The sequence below is a fragment of the Epinephelus moara genome, chromosome 23 (assembly GCF_006386435.1).
Source record: "Epinephelus moara isolate mb chromosome 23, YSFRI_EMoa_1.0, whole genome shotgun sequence".
Classification (NCBI taxonomy): Eukaryota; Metazoa; Chordata; class Actinopteri; order Perciformes; family Serranidae; genus Epinephelus; species Epinephelus moara.
In genome coordinates, this window is record NC_065528.1 from 9,550,574 (window position 1) to 9,557,059 (window position 6,486).

Sequence of the window (6,486 nt, forward strand, 5' to 3'; positions counted from 1 at the left end):
TAGCCAGAAGCAGCCTAATAAATACATTTGACACAACTTAATGGATAAATGTTAACATAGTAAAAAGTAGTGGGAAAACAGTTGAAATAGCTCATTTTAGCTAAAAGTAAAGGATAAATTGTGAAATTGTTAATTTAGCGAAAGTAGTGGAAGAAAAAAACATCCAGGGGTAATAGCACAAATGCAAACTGAACCTAAACATTGACATTTCAAGTGTATGAAAACTTTACGACAATTATGCACTATAAAAATAGTGATAAATAGCACCCACTTAAATATCAGTTCAAAAGAATGTATTTGGGATATGACAGGTGGTGTTGATAAAGGCAGAAGGCTACTTTAGTTGTGTGTAGCCTCAAAGTAGACACGTACAAGCTAATTAGGTGCACCCAAAAGTGGCATTGGGTCAGAGTGCAGAGTTAGCTCTTATTTTTGGCATTTCTCTATTCTTGGATCAACCCCTAACTGTAAGATAAAAAGCCAAACAACAGCAGTGGAACATTGCAGCACATTTCCAGGTATATTCTTGGAGTTTTGACGGTCAATGATTTGTCTTTTTAATTCCTTTGGTTGTATAACTGTCTCTCGGGTTAGTTACACAACTGACTCACCTTAAGCTGCCACGAATATTTGGTTTTGATGGACTACAAAAGAGAGCTGCATAGTAGGACATAAAGTGCAAGCAGACAGCTGCAATGCAGTCTGTTCAGATGCTTCTGATTTCTCAGGGTGTGTGGAATGCCAAAGGGGCGTAAATTTTACCTTCAAGTATTCAGTCTTCATAGATTTGACAAAACAAACAGAGTGACAGCCAGCTAAAGTTTAAGAAGACTATGTTCCGCTGCTGCCTCCTCAAGGTTTTGCACTACATTTGTTCAGAGGATTGTAAGTCAACTCAACTGTCCTGTTTGTCCTTTGATCAGTCCAGCACAATGAATAAGTCAGAGGGATAATATTAAAGCCTCAATAACTGATGTCACTTGTTCAAATGTGTGTCCTGGTACATGTATTTTGAGGATTATGACTCCATTATAGCTCTGGTAGCACAGCAAAGTTTATCCCATCTGTCCTGACAAGTGGTTGTAGAAGTTTGGTGATCAGGGTATGTGCACACTTTTTGCAGTAAACCATCAGTGAGAAAGGATGCTCTCAATAAAGAACTTCAAAAACAGAGAAGGAATTGTGTTGTTCACATTAAAAAGGCAAAGTTTTCTCAGAGACTATATTTGTTCCTGACCTTCATTATAAATGGCATTAGCATATTGCTCCCAGAGAGATTGTGATCTCTGATAAGGCCCAAGGATTTAATCTCAGTCACCACCTCAATCTCTTCTTCTCCAGTCCTAGGAGAGATGTATGGTGGGAGATTACGTCTAAAGCTGAAAATCAATTCCTTGGTCTTGGAAGTGTTAAGATTTTGAGATAATGTTTTACACCAGTCTGTGAACACCTGCATTACAGCGCCATGTTCAAATTCATTCTTTTCCAAGAGGCTGATGAATGCCGAATTTCCACTGCATAGTGCGGCTCTACCTGACTTGACTCAAAACACTTTTGGTACCATGGTTCTTTTCTCTTTTTTGTTTTCTCTATTGATGGTATCTCCTCAGTGTAAACAGGATTCTCAGCTGACCATTGAAGCGTGAAACTCCCATGACATCATCTTCAATGCGACACTCCTTGAATTCCTTCACTGGCAGCCAAACAGAGGAATGTCTACGCTTCATTAATTGTACGGCCTAGTCTACATGCGCAACATAGTTTTGCAGGCTGGCATTTTTTAATTGGATTGAGTGTATAAAGAAAATTGCTGTCGCTAGTGATGATAGCTTGGCTATTTAAAAATGGCAGGTTTATGTAGGATGTCCTGTGTTGTGCAGGTGACAACTTTTTCTGACCAAGCAGTGGTCTGCAGTGTTGTAACTCCACCCTCTACAGCCTGGTCTCACTCTCAATGGGTCAAAAACCACTGCTGCTTGCCCTTGGCGTCTACATTCACCCTTGTATCTCATCGGTATGAGACGCACTGGGCTTTTAACAAGCTCCAATATCAACCCATTGATGTCATTATTAGACGGTCAGGGTAATGGACATGGTATAAAGAACTCAAAAGGCCGCTTAGGGCAGGTGGGAGTAGAGGTAGATGGGTCCAACAAACACAGGACTCACGCCCAGAAGACCAGTGTTTGTTTATATTTATGTTCCATGTGAAACTACATGTCAACGTTGAGTTATTTCGTCATGTAAGTCGTTAGTTACGTCGATCGTTAGTCAGTAATCAGTCATGTGGGCTGACTCACATGACTAACATCAGTCACGATCTTTTTCTAACCCCTAACCAAGTAGTTCTGGTACCTAACCCTAACAACTGATCCCTTCTAAGTCAAGATATAACGCAAAAAGCTGCCCCTCACATCAATATAGTTAGTACCAGGTGTTATCCACAGCTTTTGCTAATGGAAAACCAAAAAAGAGCAGGATGAGTTAAGTTGAGTAGAGCTATGCCGTACCATGCAGTGGAAACGTAGCATGAGGCTGTGCCATCTGCAAATTTAATTAGGTGGCATCCAGGATGTTGGGTGTTGTAGTGTCAGTGTGTAGTGCATGTAGAGCAGTGGTGACAACATGCTGCCCTGTGGGGTGCCAACGGAGGTAATATGTATCACAGACAGAGTTCTGCCCACCTTCACCTTTTGAGATTTCCCAGTGAGAATGTTTAAAATCCATTTGCTCAAACTGCAGTTCAGTCCAAAGTGCTCTTTTAGTCTTCCAGCCCAGATCAGTGGATGGATTGTATTAAATGCAGATAAGAAATCAGCAGAGGACTCAGGCATGTGCTCTGCTGAGTGCAAAAGCATACCAGTGGCATCATCCGTTCCTCTCTCAGCACAATAAGCAAGTTGTTAGGGCCCAAAAGAGAGGCTTAGTTGAGTTGATGATGTTGGTTTTAATATTTTCTAGCAACACAACCACAAGTGAGGTGAGGGAGATGGGCCTGTGGTCATAAGAAGAGGATGGATGAAGGATTTTTTTAGAACAGTGGGACCAGTAGGACACTGGTTGATGTTTTCCACAGTGATGGGACCACCTGAGTATCCAGGGACAGCTGAAATTATGAGCGATGAACTTCATTCAGTTGGGCTGAGCCAACAATTGTGTCAGGTCCTGGACCCTTTGGCGCATTAGTGCTCTCAAGCACCCCTCGCAGCTTCACGTTATTGATCAAGTCTATGTTCCCCCTGCCAGTGAAGATGGGCTCCGGCCAGTCAGGGATGTTACTGCTGCAGACCCCAGCCTCAAAGACACTCACACACATCCGCCCAGCTTAAAGGGTGCACTGGCCATACCTGTCCATGCAGCCCTGGCATTTCCCTCAGTCAGAGTCAGCTGTACCATGTCACTATAGATCTCCCTACTTACCTTCATCTGAACCTCCTTCCTGTCTTGCAGATTTCCCATGGCAAATAGTCTCTTCTTTTCTTTTCACCTCCTTTAACTCTTGACTGACCCATGGCTTATTATTTGGAAACACTCTTCTGGTCATTGTTGGTATCACTGTACCCACGCAGAAGTCTGTATAACCAAATAAAACTTCTGTCAATTCCTCCATGTTACTAGAAATGTCCTCAAAAATGTTCCATGACATGAACTCAAAGCCTCTTAGACCTGGAGTGGATTGTCAGTTGGTTTCTCCCTCCTGAGTAACTGTCAGTAAATAGGTCTAAAGACAGTGTTGTGATCTGAGCTGCGCAGGGGTGCTCTGGTCAGGGATGAATAGGCCTTTGGTACAGTGCTATGTTCAGTTTAGTGGCTTCTGCAGGATGAAAACAAGTTTTTTTCAAAACCTCCAACTACACTGACAGTTGGTACTTAAAAACCACCAGTGCTTCACTCAGTGCCACAGAACTGGTGAAAGCAGGAAAGGTTTAGTCATTTGCTTTCCATGTAAAATGACTGTAAGACAAAATATGAATTAGTATTCTATAGAAACAGCTGAAAGATGGCCTGGCATTGTGGCAGTCCAGGCTGTCTTGAACTTCCCTGGAAAAACATGCAAGCTGTCCAGCAGGCTACTGCTGAGCAGGCGTGCGTCACAGCCGCTGAAACACAAAGACGAAGAGGGAAAGCGTCTGGGAAGGAAACTCTGCTAACTTAATTCACACTGGAGTGTCTATATTTGAGACTGGGCAACTTCAGGACAGGGGACTCCCCTCAGAAAATACAACCAGATGGCTCGGTCATCTTGCTGCTTTTGAAGTGTCCCTGTGCATGTGTGTGAGAGAGAGTGTGTATCTGTGGGCGTTGTCGTCAAGACACACATGAATATTATTTTCTCAGACCAAAGCAGTCTGTTTTACTTTAAGTGTGGGAGCAGACTTGAGGGTGGAGGCCAGAATCAAACTGTCTGGGAACAATTAACTGCAGAAAGTCTTTCATTTTCCAGTCTAATCAATAAATTATTATAATCAAAGTGTTAAATCTGTTTTCACCAAATTGTTTGCTTTTTCTTCAAGTTCTAACTTATGGGATGTGTGTTTTCTGGGTTTGTGTTGTCTCTTTTCCTCAGCACTTGTTTTGTGGGTGGCACTGTGACTCTGAATCTTTTTCTGTGGAATTATAATGAAATAGGGTTTGGTGACACTTCATTGTACACCCACAGACCCCTGGTGTGTTCCTGATAAGAATGCATGACATCAAGGCTGCATGAGACAGTCTCACAGTCTTTATTGACATCGTAGGCTCTTTCTAAATCTTGAAATTCTGTTCAGTTTACTCAAGAGACTAACCCTCAGCACATGGCATTACAATGCTAAAAATGGACTTAACATGGGAACTCTGGAAGTATCCAAGAATGCTGGGAGAAATACCCAAATGTTTAACAGAAATCAAAGTGCCTACTGATGATCTTTGACATCAATTTTTTATTCACTCTCTTGGCTTTTGTAAAATCTTCATTCAGAGGCCCGAGGCTGCATATAATCTCTTCTCAAGTTCATCGAGCGAGTTATCTTCTTATTTAGTTCCACGTGGTTTCAGTTCTGGGTCGTTTGACAGAACTACAACAGCTGCTGTGTCAGATACTTCCGTTCATGGAGATTAGTCTGTCTTCAAAGTGCTCCCCCATTTATGCCGGGCTCTCTGCAGCAAAGCAATGGAATAATCTAATCCCACAGGTCACGGCAGAGGCAGCCATCACACAGGATGTGCAAAATCAAACGCCAGCCTTGAAAAGAGAGTTAAAAGTGCCTGGCAATCAGGAGAAATGAAAGATACAAACTAATGTATGACCAATGAAGAGGTGTGAGACAAAACAGTAGGACAATTGCGCAAAACTATAATGTTGCAACTGAGTTAGAATATAAAGTGTTTATTTCAGTCAGTTACAAGAATTAGAGAATATCCACACTTAGCCAGTTTACTTTGAAAATTTTTGGCCCTTGGTTCACACTAAAGCGAGGTTTGTAGTCTTAGTCAAATGGGCTCTGTACCTATGGCGAAGGCTCTGAGTTGATGCATACTGTACACCTATAGCCTGCTATGCACCTCCCCAGGCATGTAACTACACAAAACAATAAATTGTGAAGACAATAAAGCCCCTCAATACAGAATTTTAAGTTCTGTGTGTGATTTATCCTGGCTTCATGTGAGTAAAGGAAAGACCGCTGGAAACTAGGCTAATTTAAGCAATTTGAAATGTCATAGGCTTATGCTAATGACATTAGCATGTTGTATAATGTAGGGAAAATGTGTCTAGTATAAGACAATAGTTTTTTCGGTGAAATGTCTTGGTTAAATGTTGCTGTAGTTCCTGGTTTCATATGAGTAGGGGAAAAGTCTTCTAGCTTCTCGGCTAGTTTATACAATGTAAAACGTCATAGGCTTATGCTAAGAACATTAGCATTTTTTTATGTGGGAGAAACTTGTTTAGTATAAGACAACTATTTTGCAATAATAACGTTATAAGTTACCTTTGTTTAATGCTGGTGTTGTTCCCGGCTGCTAGGCTAGCTTATGCAATGTATAATGTCATAGGCTTATGCCAATAATGTAAGCATGTTGTATTTTTGGGGGAAACATGTCTGGCAAAAGGACAGTTGTTTTGTCTGTGAACTTTGTGAGTTATGATGGAGCCAAATTGTGTTCTTTTGTTTAATGTTGTCACTATTATGTCGTGTTTTAGGTGTATTAGTTGAATCAATCAAACTTTTCTGCATTTACAGAAACTCAACAAGTGGCATAGAAGCTCCACCGCCAGCTAGTGTTTGGCTACAGCATAGTGTCTGTGTAGAGAGTACGTACAACGATAAATCACCTTACAAGCCAACATTTTTCTTACCTCAAAATCAGAGCTTTTAGCAAAAAATCTTCAGTGCACATGCATTGGAAAACTCTAGCCATGCGATGAAGTGTTTATGGGGAGAATTGAGTCTTTGGAAACATTACTATGAGCCTGGTCAGGAGCCAATTGTACTGATATCAGTGATA